Below are 19,714 nucleotides of genomic sequence, written 5' to 3' on the forward strand. Positions count from 1 at the left end.
GTAAGTCGTGTTCCAGCTGAACTTGCTCCAGCTGACCTGTTTAGGAGCTTTTTGAAGATGTTAGTGGGATATTTTTAAGCATTTATTTAATAGTAGAGAAGATTTGATTTAATACTTGTATTCCTCATTTCGAACAACAAATATTGAGCACAAAGCAACTCACGGTAACATTAAGAAAGCAACACACAATGCAAACACTATATTATCAAACACTGTGGCCTATTAATAAAGCAAACAGCAGCAACAAATTCACCAAAACAATGAATATAATTCAATAAAGTCATTATAATTCAAAATATGAAAATGAAAGATTGACAAAAAATTGGGAAGGGGAAAGAGAAAGAAAACATGTGAAGTGTTTCAGATAGGCCAGGCCTTCCCAAGAAAAGCTGCCATGGACCTTTGAAAGCTCATTGGGTACAGCATGAGACTCTAAAACTCAGAGTTGTGGATTTGAGCCCCATGTTGGGCAAAAGATTCCTGCATTGCAGGGGGTTGGACTAAATGACCCTCATCGTCACTTAGAATTCTATTTTTCTTTTTCACATCAATATCTCTTATTTATTTCCTAGGGAAACAAGAATGGAGTCATGCAGAGAAAGAGAAAGAGAGAAAGAGAGAAAGAGGGAAAGAGAGAAGGAGCAGAAACAGCTACTATGTCCAGGGCTTAAGTAGACCAGGGTTTATTTAGTGCTTATTTAATGTTATTATTTGTATTACACCTTTCTCCCATTCTGGAAAGTCATCTGCAAGTGGTTTTAGGCACTGACCAAACCAAAACCCACTTAGCTTCAGCAAGATGGTGGAACCCCAGAAACAGAATCTGATGTCAGTACCAGGATTTAGGACATAGAGTAAGATTAAAGACAGCCTTTTGAGGTAGGTGTCTTTGCCTCCCCACTAAGAAACTCACAAAGGCATGCTCGCTTGTTGACAGAAGCTTCAAGAGATGCGTTTACCAACATGAAACTGTTCGCTGACAATACATCACAGATAGAACTTTCACGCCACATGAAACGCAAAGGTGCATTTCATACATTCATCAACCCCATGTGATGGTGGTACAGGTGCATATGCCTCTCCACACACCGGAGTGAATGTATTGATGACATTTGAGGCATACATGTTCATACATAGTTGTGTGGCAAGACCCTCAAGCTGATCCCCATTAGGGTAAATAAATTCACACAGACACGGGCGAATGTGTTGATGGGATTTGGGGCATACATGTGCATACAGACATAGTTCTCACATCATTCATGGCTTCATGTGCGCAGGGTATGGGTATACAGTCCTACTCTTCTCTCATACATACTTGAACCATAGTTGGACAAGGGTGTGAACCAGCCCCTACTGATTTTCTCAAGACCACCTATCAAATTCGTTGTTGGGATAGGAACCTCAAACATCAGCTCCAGAGTTCTGTTGCCTCCTGGAAATACACAGATTCTCTTTGCTGCTGCCACACACATCTAAATATATTTGTAAAGAAGAATGGTATCTTGTACATGTTTATTTTTGTGACTGTCAGTCCTGTATAGGATGTGTATTTAGGGTATCTTATGTGAAGTTTTTGCCTAGAGATGTATTGCCCAGTATTTGACGGTTGAATGTAACTCAGAGGTTCCGTTCTGCGATGGGCTAGCAGCCTTGCTGAGATATATATTTAGGAGGCTTTATATAGCACACTACTTATGCTAATGCACAGAAGATAAAACGACTTGTAAACCACTAAGTACAAGCAATATAAGACAGTGACCACTGAGCATTTCATTGCTGAAAATAGATGAGCACAGTGTTGCATTTCAAATGTTTTGCAGACTGAATATAACTACAGATGCTAACAGATGCTTTACATATATAAAGGAAACTGACAGATAATTATTTAAGATATGACTTTTGAGGAAAAAGTGTTCCCACTGGATTTATTAACTGCAGCTTACAAAACCCAATTGCACCATATATTTTCCAGGCATTATTTATTACTACTTCTTCTTCTTCTTCTTCTTCTTCTTCTTCTTCTTCTTCTTCTTCTTCTTCTTCTTAATTATTATTATTATTATTATTATTATTATTCCACCTTTTCACCTGACTTGGGGATTAGTTTAGATTCTAAACTATGGGGTTACTCACACATTGCACTGAAAACAGATATAAGCTATCTCCAACAGATATAAGCTATATGTACAAGTGTTTGTGTGTGAAAGAATGCACATTTGTTTATTTGTACAACTCAAGTGTTGTGTGCACAGACTGAATATCCATTGAATATTTCATTTGCATTACTGTACGCGTATACTCTAATACACAAATTGTATAATCTTTGAAAGTAATGAGCGAACATCCCTTAGGAAAGTAAAGGTCAAAGTACATCAAAATGATTCCTAAGACTGGAACTCATTTTACACATACAACTTGCTGCTACTATAGGCATGGCAGCGGCAACAGGACAGGAAATAAAGTTCCTCCCAGGCACACAGCAGAAAGCATTTGGCACTTTTCAGACAGAGTGCAGAGAGCATATCAAACCAAACATACATAGGCACTATGCAGCATCAAACACATGTTGGACAGATAGAAACAAACATTCTAGATAAAGCGCAGTCATGGGGGAAAACCACAACTGTACACATAGCATGGGCAAACATATTACGTACAGCACAGCAGAACACATAGAACAGATGCACACACTATCAGCACAAACAGTTGCATATACGACCACACCAATATCAGAACATTAGATAAAGAACAAGATGCTATGCCATTCCCACACAAGCATTCAGTCCTGTGACTTGACTTGACTGGCAGGGCACATGCCTTGCAGAACGGGCACAGTGCATTTCATTTACGTCTTGGTGATTTCATTCTAGCCTACTGATCTGGGTGTAGGTGGCAAGGCTTCCATCCTTATCACTTGTGTTTTAAAAAAGTAATTGCTGCCTGTTCATGACATTTACAAGGCTACTCCTCCCCCTAATCTGAGTGACACATCTAATATAAGTCCTCTTCACACAGTTGGTGCATTGTTGTTGTTTAGTCGTTTAGTCGTGTCCGACTTTTTGTGACCCCCTGGACCAGAGCACGCCAGGCACTTCTGTCCTCCACTGCCTCCCGCAGTTTGGTCAAACTCATGTTGGTAGCTTCGAGAACACTGTCCAATCATATTGTCCTCTGTTGTCCCCTTCTCCTTGTGCCCTCCATCTTTCCCAACATCAGGGTCTTTTCCAGGGAGTCTTCTCTTCTCATGAGGTGGCCAAAGTATTGGAGCCTCAGCTTAAGGATCCGTCCTTCCAGTGAGCACTCAGGGCTGATTTCCTTAAGAATGGATAGGTTTGCCTTCTAGAGTATCGATATTGAATTTAGATTTCTTATCCTCAAGGTAAGAAGGTAAAAATAAAGTACTATCAAAAACATACGATTTATTGTTGGATTGGTATATGAAAGACGAAGAGATAAAGGAAGCCATGGTTAAATGGGCTATTGATTTTGGCCATAATATCGATTTTGATGCGTGGCAAGAACTATGGAATGTAAACATGAAATTTACAGCTTGCATTGCCTTAAAGGAGAATTTGTGGGAAATGATCTACAGATGGCATCTAATGCCGGTAAAGCTAGCAAGGATGTATAGAACAAAAAATAAGAAATGTTGGAAGTATGGAGAGGTGGAGGGTGACCTCTACCATATGTGGTGGACCTGTAGTAAAGTGAAGGGCTTTTGGGAATTAATCTATAACAAACTTTAAAAAATCTTTGAAATTGAAAAAAAAGATAAAAACCTCTTTCTATATGCCATGACAGCAGCCAGAAATATGTTAGCTCAGAATTGGAAAACAGACATAATACCGAATATAATGGACTGGCAGGTTAAAATGATGGACTATGCAGAACTGGCCAGACTATCAGGAAAATTAAGAGATCAGGACGAGCAGAAGTTTCAAGAAAATTGGAGTAAATATTTGATGTATATAAGAAACAACTGTAAATCTTTGAAGACACTGGGAGGGTTGGAATAACTCTTACAGCGTGTAGTTGATAATATGATATATAAAGTACGCGACATTAGAATTTTATTTGATACTTACCAAAGAAATGGAGGGAACTCAGAGGCATGATAGAGCCTAAGTTAAATATGTAACCTATATATGTGTAATTTATGAATGTATATATGTTTACCAAAAATCAATAAAAAATAATTTGCAAAAAAAGAAAAGAAAAGAAAAAAGAATGGATAGGTTTGATCTTCTTGCAGTCCATGGGACTCTCAAGAGTCTCCTCCAGCACCCTAATTCAAAAGCATCAATTCTTTGCTGATCAGCCTTCTTTATGGTCCAGCTCTCACTTCCATGTTTTGACTGAATTCACGGAGGGGCGCTCCTGACCTTTGTCACATGTCCCGTGGAAGATACAAATAGGCTTTTCCATATGATTGGGATTGCTGCTCACCCAGGGCTCCTCATACAGCCACAATGCATGTAGAATCCCTTACACACCTTCTAGTGAAGATACGGAGGTGTGATTCTGCTCACCCTTCCATGCATTCAATCGATACACGTAAGGAGTGCATGAACTTGTCTCCATCACTTTGTTTATAGCTTTCCCACCACTCACACTTCAGCTTCCAACCGATGGCAAGAAATAACGATTACAGATACACATGGTTATGATCATTTTTATTCAGCTGAATTGCTAAATTGCTGAATTGCTGAATTGCTAAACCACTTGTCTGTCCAGTTGCCTTACAGTTATGACCTGTTTGGCTCATCTGTTTCCCATTGTGGCCAACAGTTAGCCAGTCCTTCTGTATGTATTTTCTCAGACGCTGTGCAGATGCAATGGTGTTAGTATGAGTGCAAGAAAGATAGATTTCATCCACCTTTTTGGGTGCAATTGCTTAGCAGGCATCACTGTAAGGTACAGTACACATTCCCGAGTGTTCATGAATTAACAGAATCCTTGATATTCAACAACAGGTCTTTGTTTTTTAAAAAAAACACACAAAAACCAATGACTGAGATAAAAAGGCTGAATCTGAGCATTGTGTTCCGTTCATAGTTAATTATTATATGCTTCAAGAAGCACATTCACTATTGCATGAATGAGCAAGTTAGTCAATGGAATTCTGCTCTCCGATACCAACAGTGTAGCTTCATGCCAAGACTTTTTATCCATTCATTATTTCTGATAGTGATCATCTGCAAAATTATTTTCCTGCTAAATCTGAGCCAGATAGAAGGAAACTTCAGCTAGATGCTCATTTCTGTGAAGCAACTGAACAAATAAATTAAAGCAGACAAACAGAGTTCACTTTTAACATTTAACCCCACATGCTGGTTTGAATGTAAACAACTAAAGAGTGGAGACATATAAGGCTGTGCACAAAATCTTTTCAGAAAGCGTCAAGTGAGTAATTGCTTGGCTGAAAGTAAGGAGCAATTTAGCTTTTCTGGACTTCAGCTAGAAGAGATTTAGTGTTGGAAAGCGGATGTAAAATTCCATGGTGATTTGACACAGAGCTGTGATTTCATGAAGCACTTTAAAGTTTACCAGCCATATAATAGGCTGCTAGGATAAGGTCAATATTAAAATTACTAAGAAATGCAATGCCATCGAGAGCATTGGGGATAGGCACCACTGGGAGTGCTGTGTGCGCATCAAGTTCCACGAATGGCCTTGAGAACAAACTTGAACAAAGTGCTTGTCCGATATGGACTTTTAAAAGAGAGGAACTAACCAGATTCCCCCCCCCCCTACGATGATAATAAATTCATTATTGAAACGGAGAAGGACATTGCAAGTCCCTGCCTATCAAAGGAGAGGCTGCTAATTAATTCAATTCTGTAACACAGATTTCCGTTGAGCAATCAAGTGGCGTGTCCTTTCACACATTTAGCTCCTAAGGCTCAAGCTATGCCTGGCTTTGATCATGTATCATTTACCAGAACTGTTCCAAAACATTAATGAATGTCTGCCTCACAGATGTGCAGCTCAAAACTGTGTGCATGTTTACTCAAAATTAAGAGTGTAGAATCATAGAAGGGATCCCAAGGGTCATCTAATCCAACCCCCTACAACTGTGATCATTGGAACTTACTGATGTTCTAGGTAACCAGGCAAGGAATGCTTTAATTTGTGTGGATCACTTAAATTCATAACAGAGTTTGCCTCAGGCCCATCTTACCCATAGAGGCTAGTGGCGCGGGGCGCCAAGGCGCCAAGTTCTGGAGGACACCAGGCGAGGGTCCGGGGAACACCTCTGAGTGAGCTGAGCGAGCAAGGGCACGTGCGCCACTCCTGCCGAGTGTTGGCTCGTTCCCCCCCCCCCTTTTAGCATGCAGGCACCAAATTCTGAGGGGCTCCAGAAGGCTAAAAGGGAAAAAACTAACCTTGGTGGGAAAGGAGCACGTGCCCTCGCTCGCTCAGCACAGGCCCACTCGCTCGCTGTGCTGCCTGCCATGGCTACCGTGGCACGAAGCAGCCAGCTGAGTCGGGAGGCGCCGTGTCCAGCCTTCGCCTCTTTCCCACCGGAGAAGCTGCCCTCCAGGCGCTGCCCACCTCCTCCAGCCCTAAAAACAGGTTGAAAACTCTGGGAGGGGGGGCACCGGATATGCTTAAGACAGCCCTGGTTTGCCTTGTGGGTTCTGGATGATTGCGCATCTTCACACTTCACTGTTTTTGTAGTGTGTCAAGTGTTGATCTTGAACTGAGGAGATTTGGGTTCAAATCTCCAGGCAGACATGTAGCTCACATTAGCTCAGTCAGTACATTCCAGTCTCACCTACCTCACAGGCATTGTGGGATGATAAAACAGAGCAGCGTTGTGTATGCCACCCTGAACTACTTGGAAGAATGGAGCAATAGAGATCTATAATAAACAAGCAGTGACTCACATAAATAACAACCTTAGGTTTATATTAAAATAATATGCACATGGGGAGGGGGGAATCACTTTGTTCTGCCTAGAACCTGTAAGATTTAACATGGGGCCCTGTAAATCACAGATAAGTGTTCAGGGCAAAGTCTGGGATTTGATTAAAGCAACTTTCGTTGAAACAAAGATGTAGAGTGAGGCCCACCAGGATCTATCATGGTTGCCAAGCCAAGCCCAATTTGTAGAGATAGTTCAACCCATAAGTAAAATCGGGATTGGATTTCCTCCAGATCTAGTAAACTAGAAAATGTGGAGTGGACCTAAGGCAGCTGCTTGATGGCCATGAGAACAGGACACTGGACTAGATGGGCATTTGACCTGATCCAGCAGGGCTCTTCTCATGTTCTTAGGGATTTCTAAACATTATGGTACCATCGACCCCAGAAAAATTACATTTATAGGCTGGAAGGGAGGAGCAACCTATATGTTACATATGTGATCACCAATTGCACAGTCAGGCATAATTTATCTTAATTTAATAGTATTTTTTATTAATTTTAACATATAAATTATAAAATGTACCACAAAACCTATCACTTATACAATCTTTATACAATCTGAAGAAATCCCTTTATGGTCTCAAACAAAGTGCATGGTGTTGGCACACAAAACTCACTGAAGTATTGTTTTCTCTAGGTTTTCAGCAAGGGAAAGCTTATCCATGTGTATTTGTCAAAGAGGAAGGGCAAAAGAAGCTGTATTGCTTGTTTTATGTTGATGATATTTTGTTCTTTTGGGAAGATGTCACAATGTACAATAACACCCTAGCTCAACTGAAAGAGCACTTTGACATGAAAGATCTTGGTGAGGTAACCAACTACCTATCTCTAGAAATAGAGAGAGATCAAGATGGTAACATTCTAGTACACCAGTCACGGAAAATTGCTGATGTGTTAAGCAAACTAAACCTGATGGATGCTAACCCTGTAGACACACCGATGACAACAGGTTATCAGATAGATGATACTGAAGGAGCATTTTCTGACACTACACTGTACAGAAGTGTGCTAGGCAAACTAAACTTCATTGCCAGATGTTCAAGACCTGACATTGCTGTTAGCTGTAATTTGCTAAGCAGACAAGTCAACAATCCTACTGTTAAGGATTGGAAAGCTCTGAAACGCATAGCTCGCTATTTGAAAGGCACTATGCATTACAGACTAAGATTTAACAATCAGAAGTCTGGTGGTCTTGAGATATTTGCAGATACAAGTTTTGGTGGTGACACTACAGACAGGAAAAGTACGTCTGGAGTTTGCTACATGTACAATCAGGGTCTATTTGATTGGTCATGCAAGAAGCAAACAACAGTTAGCTTAAGTACTTGTGAAGCTGAACTGAATGCACTGTCTTATTCACTTAAAGATTGTGAATGGTTGTTACAATTGTGCAAAGACATGAAAATTCCTGTCAAATGTCCAATCCAGGTTTACCAGGACAACAATGCATGTTTGGCTTTGCTGAATTCTGAAGGTTGTAAGCAAAGCACGAAGCATTTGCAATTGAAACTGCAACATGCTAGGGAATGTATTCAGAAGGGACTCGTAACGGTGTCCTATATGCCAGGTAATGAAATTCCTGCTGATGTATTGTCAAAGGTTGTACCAAGGGATCAACACTGTACCTATGTGCAGAAGTTGGGTTTGTACTGATATTGTACGAACACACTGCCCAGTGATGTTCACAGAAAGGGGGAGGATGTTGGTTTCTATTTCCCTCACTGAGCAGCAACTGCAGTCACAAGACATGGTTTTGCATTCCACAGTCCAAGTTACTGTTGGATTCCCACGGGAATGGGAGACTGGATGTGACGTACACTGGTTTCCTGTTTTTCACTGTTCTCTCGGTTTCTTTGTTAGAGAGACAGTTGCTTCTCTGCTCTCACAGAGGCAAGATGCATGTTTGTATTCTCTCAGCATAGAGTGGAAATAAAGTTAAGAATGTGGCACATACTGCTTATCCTTCTGCTGTGTGGACTACTCTGCTTGGGCTCAAGATAAGATGAGCCTGTATCAGCTTCAGATGGGCCGAAGCTGGTCAAAATCTCACAGTGATTGTATCTTAGAAAGAGGGCATTCAGCCTAGCTTTGCTTTTCTCTTGCCACAACACATTGCAAAACACAAGCATAGAATTCAATGGGGTAAAAAAGCAATGTGTCTCTTGATTTTGAATGGGAAGTTGATTGGTTGGGGAAAAGCTAAGCATCTCTCCTACCCTCCTACCCTAGTCACATCCAATCTCTGTCAAATGTGTGGCAGAAGCCATGTTAGGGGAACATGGATTGAATCTGAAAATTGGGTGAGCGAGTACGGAGCACCCACTACTCCTTACTATCTCTTGGAGTTACCCTGTCACCTTTGTACTCCTCTTAAGGATGTTAATAATCCTGATCCTTTGGAGATAGTTTTGGTTAATAGGTTTTGTTAATATTTCTGTTGTTTTCTGACAAACTTTGTGAAATATATCCAATTTAAAACTAAAAGTGCACATTAGCATTCAGCTGCATTGAGCTCTCATTCATGTTTGCATGTAACCTATGGTAAGGCCATGAAATAATATTAGAAGATCAAACTTTACATACTTGCCTCCTGTTCAAAAGAGGTAATGGGGGCAATGTCATATCCCAGATTTTTTTTATTTTTAGGGAAGGGCAAACCAACCTCCTGTTTAAAATACTTTTCTTCTTCTGCAGATTTCCACCAGTATTTCATAATGGGGAATTTTGAACTTCAGTTGGTACAAATAGCAGAAAACTTACTGGATTTTTGTAAAATTGGGGGCATAGTTCCAATTTTGGATTTTTTGAAAAGTTGAGATATAGCTCCCAAACTTGGAGATAGTTTTTCAAAATGGATTTTAACTTTAAAATCTTTAGTGTGGGGGTGTTCAATACACGTGAATACAAATGTGCATGGTTTTTTAAAAATGTTTGATTATTACAAAATTGGATAAATTAACAGGATTTTTTTACTTTCAAAACTTTGTCTCCAGAAGAGTAAAACGACTAGTATCTTTAAAGCAATATCTGTGCGGAACTGTCTTGCTGTAGAGTGAAGTTACAATTGACAGATGTTTCCATTCCGTCTTTATCTAGGTACAAATCTGCAAACCCTTTCACCACAGGTACAGTTATACCTAAGATCCCTATCTATATTCCACTGCAAGTTTGCTAGCAGGTAACTAAACATAGAAACATTAAAATGGCACGCACCTCCCACTGCTGTATGAAATGTACTGAACAATTTCCATGTAACTTTAGCATACTAAGCGTATTGATCTGTCATGCCCTCCTTTATCCAAATAGGTGTGGTGACAGCAGAATTTACAACACCAAACCAATCAAGACGTAAGTCCTGCATTGAACTGAGTCGTGTATCTGCAATAAGGTGCTGTGTATGCTATATCCATCCATTAGTGCACAGCTGATCAGCATGTAGGTCTTCACATGTAGCTTCCGCTGCTTGACTGGGGCTGTTGCTCAACAAATGCACATCACCTGTTGGTGGGGATAGGGGTTGAGAGACTGAATCTACTAGCTCCCCATTTTCCTTTCAACAGGGAACCTGTAGACCATAATGTAGTGCTTAACATTTCTTGCAAGAATTTCTGAATCTGGGCCTAGACTAATGCTAGTCAGAAATCTGGAACACTAAAGTTGGTATATTTTGAAACTGAAGGGGCAGATAATGACAGCGGATCTGTGACAAAAGGAAATTTCAGATAATTTGAATATATCAAAGATAGGGAACCTGTGGCCCTTGAGAGGTTGTTGGACTACAGCTCCCATCATCCCTGAACACTGGCCACGGTGGTTGAGGGTGATGGGAGAAGGAGTCCAACAACCTCTTGAGAGCCACAGGTTCCCCCATCCTTGGAATAAAGAATGTTTGTTTGAAATGTATACCTTCCAGTGGCATAGCGTGGTTTGTCAGCACCCGGGGCAAGGCAAGTAATTTGCGCCCCCCCCCCACTGCACTGTCCCTCCCCCAGATAGTCCCTCGCTCTCTCTCTGCACCGCACCGCACGCCTGGCACCCTCCCCTCCACAGTGGGCGGCGACCCGGCGGCTCGGATCGGATTCGCACAGCCAGCACTGCAGTGAGAGAGAGTGAGTGAGCCAGGTAGGGGCAGAGAGCTGCAAGTGCGAGCACGCCCCCCCCAGATGTTGCGCCCGGTGCGGCCGGCCCCCCCTGCACCCCCCACGCTGCGCCACTGATACCTTCAGTATTTTTATTCAATAATCTAATGTCTTTGAAAGCTGTCAGCATGGCTTTAAAAAATCTCATTTGTTTGGGTTATTGTAAAAAATGAAACCTTTCACAGAAGAATGAGATAAAAAAGTGTGTTCATTTTATGGATGGTTTACTAGTGATTAATTTACTAGTGAATCAATCGGTTTCAATAAATTATTTTAACACAATGTACAGTTTTGTATCATCCCCACAGCATACTTGCTTAACATGTGCACTACGATCCTAAGTATGGTTACTAAAATATATCCCACTGAGTTCAATAGAACTTACCTTCTGGGAAGTGCATTAAGGATTGGAGCCTCAACTATGCATAAACAACTCAAATTGAGAGCAATCCTATGTATGTCTATATAGAAATTCTGTTGTGTTCTCAGGAGTTTAAATGTGAATAGTCAACACTGAACACAGTGGGTCTTACTTCTGAGTAAATTTGCATAGAATTGCTTCTTTAAAATAGCTATTTTTATTTTTTTGTAAAAAAGCGTAAGTCCTAATTAACCTTTTATTCTAGGCAGTGCTTGGAAAATGAGGACTGCTAATATAAGGTGAAATGAGGTTGTATTTTTCTAAGGCGTAATTGTTCACATTGTGAAGCACAAACAACTCCTAATAACCGAGCTCTAGTGCCATGCATAAGGCACCTCTGTATGACAAGTCTCGGTGCAAATCAGGGCCAATCTGATGGTGCATAAATATTCAAATCCTCTGTAGAGAATGAGCACACCTGGCTTTATTACAGGGTAACACATTCTAACAAAGAGAAGGTGATCAATATGGATGTCACAGCAAAGCCTGTGTTCTCCTTTGAATGTGAAGTACAGTTGCTTGCACATCAATAACTTGAGCATCAAAGGAGCAGCACATTTTAATGAGCCATTTCAACAGTTTTGTTTGAAAAGAATTGTTTTAAATTCATTTTAAAGCACCATCACCCATCTCAATCACCCATCTTAGCGTTTATTATGTAGAATGGCATTAAGGTTATATTTACATACAATCACAGGGTTGGGGAACTTGATGGCACTGAATATTGTCGTATTCTGCCATTGAAATGAAGGCTAGAGCAGAGGGGTTTTAAGAACTAGATCACATTGCAAAACTAGTTACAATAAAAGTGTCAAGTCATGGTCAGCAACCACATCCCAGCCAGATGAAAGTCAGAACAAGAGCACTTCAATGACAGATCAGGGACACCCTTACATTAACTGTTGCAGAGAATTAAAATAAATGTTACTCAATACAAAGAAAAAACTACCGGTAATAATATAATTTTAAACAATACTGTGAGTTTCTTCCATCAACTATTTGGACACTTCCTGCTCTTCAGTCCATATCACTCAGTCAAGAGGTGGCTAGGTTGATTGTGGGGACAAACTATCACAAGCATACAATGTTTTGCTTGCAGGATTTTCACTGGCTGACAATCTGCCACAGGGCCAATTTTAAGGTGTTGGCATTAACATATAAGGCCCTATACACCTGACAACCAGGTTACTTGAGAGACCAGCTTATCCCTTATGTATGCGGAAGATCACTGTGGTCAGCAAGAGAATTTCTCCTGCAATTTCCAAGGATCTCAGAAGTCTGCTCTGCAGTAACTCAGATCAGGGATTTCAATATGGCTGCCCCTTCTCTGTAAAACAGTATCACTGTTGCCAGGTGCCCAGTATCTGCACTTTCTGGAAACAATCGAACATTTTTATTCTGACAGTCTTTCTCTGCTGGATAAATGGGTCTTTGCCACAAGTGTCTGCTTTGTATTGTTTCAGTTTTGTTTTAAATGTATCCACTGGGTTTTTAACTGGGTTTTTTTGCTCTTTTTATTCTATATCAGCTTGGGATGATTGTGTAGAAGGCGTTTCATAATTAGATTAATAATAATGTAGATGCACTTCCAAAAAAAAAGAACCTATGATTCTTTTTTCATGATTCTAGCTTGCACCGGCCCTACCATTTGGTAGAATGACGCTTCAGCGGCAGGGAGGAACATCCATGTGTTAGTGGACTGGGGTGTTTGTGCCACATGGCCTGCCCTGGGCCCGCTCTATTCAGTTGTGATGGGAGAATCTGTCCCTTCTCCATTGTTGAAGTAAGATTCTACTGGAAGTCTCATCAGTTTCCATATGAGGAATGGGAAACACTAGCTAGTCTTTCACCCAGTGCCAGATTTACATATAAGCTAAAGAATATATAGCTTAGGGCCCCAGTGGGGCCCCCCAAAAAATTTAAAGGAAAAGAACCACTGGATGTACATTTCCAAAATTCTTAATTGTACTTCAGTTCAACAATTACTTTGATAAAATACATATCTTGTTATATGCAAATGGCGTTAGATTCCTATTAGGTCCATAAATTACCATATAGCATATATTCAATACAACAAACAGCGACCATTTGTTGTTGACAAAGGACAGCTGGACATATAAAGGGTTCCATTAACTTCAGTAGCTTAGGCCCTCATCAAACCTAAATCCAGCCCTGCTTTCACCTCAGGTAGAAAAAGACATTGGGCTAGCCCTTATTCTAACATTAGGTAGCAGTGCCAAATAGCACCAGAGATGTTTTTATTTATTTATTTAAGAAAAGTACACCCTCTTTTTCATCATATGTCTCAAAGTGGCTTACATAGCGGCTTACATAGATTAAAACATTTCACAGCAGAATAGTAGAACAACATTCATGGTGCTGGAGCAACTGGCTAAAATGTTTTAAAATGTTTCAAACGGTTCTAATGTTGGTTCATCTGTTTTGTTTTTGCTGGGTTGATGTTGGTTAAATGTTTAGTTGGGGCTGGTGGTTATTTTAATTTTGGTATAACTGCAAACTGTTATACCAACAGGGTGGGAGATAAATAAAAATGTATTATTATTGTTGTTGTTGTTGTTATTGGTTTCTATTGATTTGTTGGTTTGTTGATATTTTGTTTTTTAATATTTGATGCTTTGTTGTGTTTTTATATATGTTGTAAGCCACCCATAGTGGCTGGGGAAACCCAGCAAGATTGGTGGCATATAAATAAATAAAAATATTATTTTTATTTTATTATTCAAAAGCCTCTTGAAGTAAAGCCATTTTAACCCGTTGCCTGAAACTTAGAGATTTTGCCTGCCTAATTTTGACTGGGCATCAAGGGCTCAGACTTGCTCAGAAAAAAGAAAAGTAAACACATGTTAAAACTGTTCTTATAATATTTTTTAAAAAACAATTCACAAGGAACCTCCTGGACTGTTTTTTTTTTTTGGTCAAATGTGTTAACCTCTGATTCAGAAAAATAATATTAAATGAAAATAAACATAAAAGCTTGTCTCAAAAAAGCATCCCTTTCCGGCCAAACACAGTGAAATACAACGTTTGCTTGGGGGTATCAGGTACATCTACCACATTTTACAGCAAGCGAAGCCTGTAATATAGAACGGTTTTGATCTCCAGTAACCTGTTCACAACTGCACATATGTCATAACGGATCCTGTCTCTCTTCTCGATAAGAATCTCCAAGAGGTTTTTTTGTTGTTTGTGTTGTGTTGTGTTTTTTTCCTTTTTGACAAAGTACTGCAAGCAATTCAAAGCTGCTTGGCACACAACAAATGTGAGAAACCCATGACCACAGACTGCCTTTAAAGCAAACCCAAGATTTGACATTACTCACATCTTCCGATACCTGTCAGAGTTCAAACAGGAAACCTGCTTTTTCCTCAAATGTCAACAACATTATTTTTTACGAGTTGCTCTGAGGTAAAAGTCACAATGTAAGGGGCCAACTGTCTTGCAGCTTTTCAGGGCCGGTGTGAGCTACTATTTTTGTATCATTCTTGAAACAATATTAAGTGCACTCTTGGGCGCTTCAGCAGAAATGGACATTTTTGTCCTGAACTCACAAAACACAGCAGCATTCTGAAAGATAGAAATATTTCATTAACAATCCCAGCATACATGTAAAGCACATTTATACCACTTTAACAGTCATAGATTCCCCTCAAGTATCATGGGGCCTGTAATTTACCCCTCATAGAGCTACAAATCCCAACACTCTTAACAAACTACAGTTCCCAGAATTCTTTGAGGGCATGTAGCTTTTAGTTGATGATATCTGCTAATGCCTTTTGCTGGCTTTGCTGGACAGGTGATGATGGCGCTACAATCACTATTTCCAGTCAAGAAAACAGAACAAATCTCCGTCACAAACAGCTGTGGCACCAAGGGTTAAAAGTGAGGAATTTCAGATTATTTTCAGACCTATTTTGATCTTTTGTAACACCAAGACCCTAATGCTCCTTCCTTCCTTCCTTCCTGAGTGGGCAACCAGGGGTGACTGTTGCTTCACCCTTGCCAACATCCTGAAGCAGATTAGGCTACTGCATCCATTTCACAAGGCAATAGTCTATAAATGCTTTCCCAGGTCCCGTGCTGGAGGCCTTCATTTGGAGTTAGCCCATGAGTCATCATAAAATCCATGCTGTTCATTTGCAAGGAGGGCAGGGATAGGTGGATGAGTACAGTGAGGTGTGTGTTTTTAAAAATGGCATAAAATTATTGTAAAAGTGTTAATTATAGTTTATTCAATGAGTTGGCTCAAGAGCTGCCTTTTAAACTTCCCACCCTTTTAAAAATAAATACCCTAGCTGCCATGTTTTATCCCGAAGTGTCTCTCTGAAAGCAATGATACATTATGAGATGCCCTCAGTTCAGGGCATTGGCAATTCCATTTTTTTCTTTTCTTTTAACATGCAGGTTTGATTTTTCCCTTTTTTATAATAATTTTTATTTGTTGTTGTTGTTTAGTCGTTTAGTTGTGTCCGACTCTTCGTGACCCCATGGACCAGAGCACGCCAGGCACTTCTGTCTTCCACTGTCTCACGCAGTTTGGTCAGACTCATGTTTGTAGCTTCAAGAACACTGTCCAACCATCTCGTCCTCTGTCGTCCCCTTCTCCTTGTGCCCTCCATCTTTTCCAACATCAGGGTCTTTTCCAGGGAGTCTTCTCTTCTCATGAGGTGGCCAAAGTATTGGAGCCTCAGCTTCACGATCTGTCCTTCCAGTGAGCACTCAGGGCTGATTTCCTTAAGAATGGATAGGTTTGATCTTCTTGCAGTCCATGGGACTCTCAAGAGTCTCCTCCAGCACCATAATTCTAAAGCATCAATTCTTCGGCAATCAGCCTTCTTTATGGCCCAGCTCTCACTTCCATACATACAATAATTTTTATTAGTTTTCCACCATAACATCAGTTTAATAAATAAAATAAAGAAACATTTGGCTATATAAGCCAGGCTAGGCAATTCCATTTTCAACCTACATGGCAGGAGTCCCCCTCTGACTAGTAATTCCAAATGTGCTTCTCAGTTCTACTTTTCTAGAAAAAGAGGTGCTGGGACTCACGCCTCCCTTGTTCTGTTAGAATGCCAATGGTGCCCACCTGAGAGGTGCTGGAATTGAGTTCCTTTGAGTTCCTGCTGATACAAAGCCCTAGTGCATCTACTTATGCGTGGCTTTTACCTGCTGTTCCCAGGTACTTTTTGGACTCCATGTCACGTAGTGTTTGGCAACCCTTGGTGTGAACCCACCTGTCCTTCCGGTCATTGTGTCGTTGAACTGCCCTGGCTGAAGGAATTAATTCCTAGAGTGCTACTGGGTGGTGGGAGAATGAAGAACAGCTGACCATTTTTGACACTGACTGAAAATGAATAAAGGGGGAAAATTAGGCTATGGGGAAACTGCTTGATTGGGAAAACTTTCCTTGATGATTTATGAATGACAGATGAAAAAATCCATTGTGAAAAAGGACACACAGGCAGTTCCATTACTATCATCTTGCTTTTTACATGTCATTCCGAAATACATTTTTATAGTGTGCATAATCAAGAGGCAGACCATATGGCAAAACCTTGTCATTCTAAAAAAGAAAATCACATCAAATCCAGTGAGCTCAGCTGTACAGCTGGCTTGTTTAAGAACAGCTGGTTGGCATTAAGAATACTAATAATCCTCATAGGGAGAACTACATGTGGAGGCAGCAGGAATGAGACCAAATGGTCCACATACATCAGCTGATTTCTGCAGAGATCAAGGAGGGTTTCTTTTTTTGTGAGCAGAAATGCATAACAGATTAGCTTTGTTACTTGTATGAATAACACATTTGACTTGTTTCTGCTACCTCAAACTTTGAGAGTTGCAACAAGGCATAGAGTGCATTCATTGACAAAGCTACAGTTGCATGCTGAGCTTAGGGACAGGCACATATTGTTGTGCTGTATGTCATTTGCAATCCTGCTCACAAACCTTATGTAGTCGGATATAGGAAGCATGCAGACTTGTGCTGCCATGGCTGGATCTATGATGGTGTAGGGATCAAAGGCTGCCGCTTTGCAACAAGGTATAGTTCTTTGTTCTTTGCCTGAACTCAAGGAACTGTGGTTTCTTCTAACTCTGGTTAGCAAACCAGCATCAAACTGCATCAAACTTATTTATTAGCTAGTTAGGATAAACCATAGTTCCCTGACTTCAGTTGCAATAGGGAACCATAGTTTGCTGAAAAGTGAAAGCCTTTCATCTTCTCCTTGCACATAGGGAGGAGTTGTGGTGGGAGATGGATCAGTGGGGATGGGAGGTAGACCATGAGGGCTGGACCCTGGGGGGCATAAGTCTATGGCTCCTCACAACAACACTTAGAAGGGAGGAAAACACAACAGGGCTGGATTAGCATGTTTTGAAGACAGTGAAGAAATGCACATGGCAATCGAAAGAGCACCGCTCACTCCAGAGTCTAGAATGATCTAAATGAGCCACTGACGGGAGCCATGTCAGCTTAAGGCTCATGCAAGTTCATTTTTGTAATGGGAATCCATCGGCATTAGGCCGCTCTCTGCTTCTAGCTCTATGCTGGGCTTTCTGGATTATTGGAAGAAATGAGATTAATTTCATATTACCTGGTGTCTGTCTCAGACTACAAGCATTTAATTTAGTTTTAAAAGAGTAAGAACAACTGCAAGATTCAGACCAAAATCCATTCAGTTTCTCATTCAGCCCAATTAATTTGATGGCTCTGTAGGAAATGAACAACTACCTCATCACTGAGAAATGCCTTTGCTGTTGGGAAATCAACTCCTGATGTAAATTTTGATCCATGCTGGTGGGAATGTTTCACATGAAATTAGAGCTAAGCACAGCCTAATATCAAATTAATCTACTGCTTGAAAGAGAGGAGCTCATGTCTGCATAGAAGGCCCCAGTCACAGAATGATTATAGGCCATATTTACAAAGTAGTGAGGGAGAGGTAAGGACTCGGCTAAAGCTCAGAGGGACCCTCGCTGGTCAGCCTGCAGGGAAACAGTGAGTTCTATATCAGAAAATGTGGGATGAGGCCTGACAGCAAAAGCTTCAGTTGGAATTATTATGTACTGATTCTTGTTCTTGAATGCTTTGAGCTGGTAAAGCAATCTGGTCATATAAAGCTCTCTTGTTATGCTTCCTTGTTTAGAATAGAAATTCCAGGGATTGAAAATGGGGTATTTTATATGATGTGTACACATAGCATAGTCTCAGACACTAAGCTACAGGCCCAAAAAACCTCCAAGATAATTAGAGTTTATTCTTATGACTTTTAGATTGCCATGGATGACTCCCCCTGCTTTCAAACTGCTTTTAATTGACATTTTAATGCTCTGTCTATAACTATCCTTTAACAAAAAAATCTTTAAAAAATATTTATACTGCTTTATTCTGCTGGGATTCTTTTGACTGCTACCGTAATATTGTTTTAACATTTTTAGATTAAGGCTTTATGGATTGTATATGTTATTATGACGTATTATTTTTTAATATGTGACTCTTTTCTAGGTTCAGAAGCTGAGGAAGGAAGAAGCATTGTGGTCTTTGGGAGGGAAACCGAGACATGAAGAGGGGAGATTGTTTGGTCCTGAGGGGAAACAGAAACAGATGGCAGAGAGGAGGTATTGTGGTCCTAGAGAGGGGCTCTCTGAGGGGAGAAAACTGAGGCAGAGAGAGAAGATGTGGTCTTGAAGGTAAACCCACTTAGTGACCCAAGGGTTCAAGGTCTCACATGATGACCTAAGGGTTCAAGCAGGAGGACATGAGAAAAGACAGGTAAATAGGGTAAATGGGTCCTAGATCAGGGGTCACCAACCTAAGGCCCATGGGCTGGAAGCAGCCCGTGGAGGTCGTTTGACCGGCCCACAAGCGGCCCCTGAACTGAGGTGCCCGCTCGCGCGCTGTGCTAAACTGGCACAGTGTGGCACAGGGACTTGCTTCTGTGGTGCCGGAAATCATATCTGCGCACACGCAGATCCCAGAAATCACATCTGCACAGACACAGACTCAAAAAATCATGGGCACACACATGCAGACACTGAAAATCAAGGGTGCTCATGCATGCGAGAGATCCGGCCCATGGAGGGATCTCTGCGGGACCAATCCGGCCCAGGCAAGATAAACCTTGCCGACCCCTGTTCTACACAGATGAAGAATTTATACACCAACTTGGCACAGCAGCTAAATTGGCAGCCAGCATAGACC

The 19,714-nt window shown here is 40.8% G+C and overlaps 1 long non-coding RNA gene across 1 annotated transcript; it reads left to right on the forward strand.

Annotated features, from left to right (window-relative positions):
- Positions 1–13,206: 13,206 nt before the first annotated feature.
- LOC310672193 lies at positions 13,207–19,458 on the forward strand. Its single transcript, XR_014508468.1, has 3 exons — positions 13,207–13,273; positions 15,305–15,390; positions 19,019–19,458. It is a non-coding gene; the product is annotated as an uncharacterized lncRNA (long non-coding RNA).
- Positions 19,459–19,714: the final 256 nt, after the last annotated feature.

This window comes from Podarcis tiliguerta (genome assembly GCF_965153285.1).
Source record: "Podarcis tiliguerta genome assembly, chromosome: 2".
Lineage (NCBI taxonomy): Eukaryota > Metazoa > Chordata > Lepidosauria > Squamata > Lacertidae > Podarcis > Podarcis tiliguerta.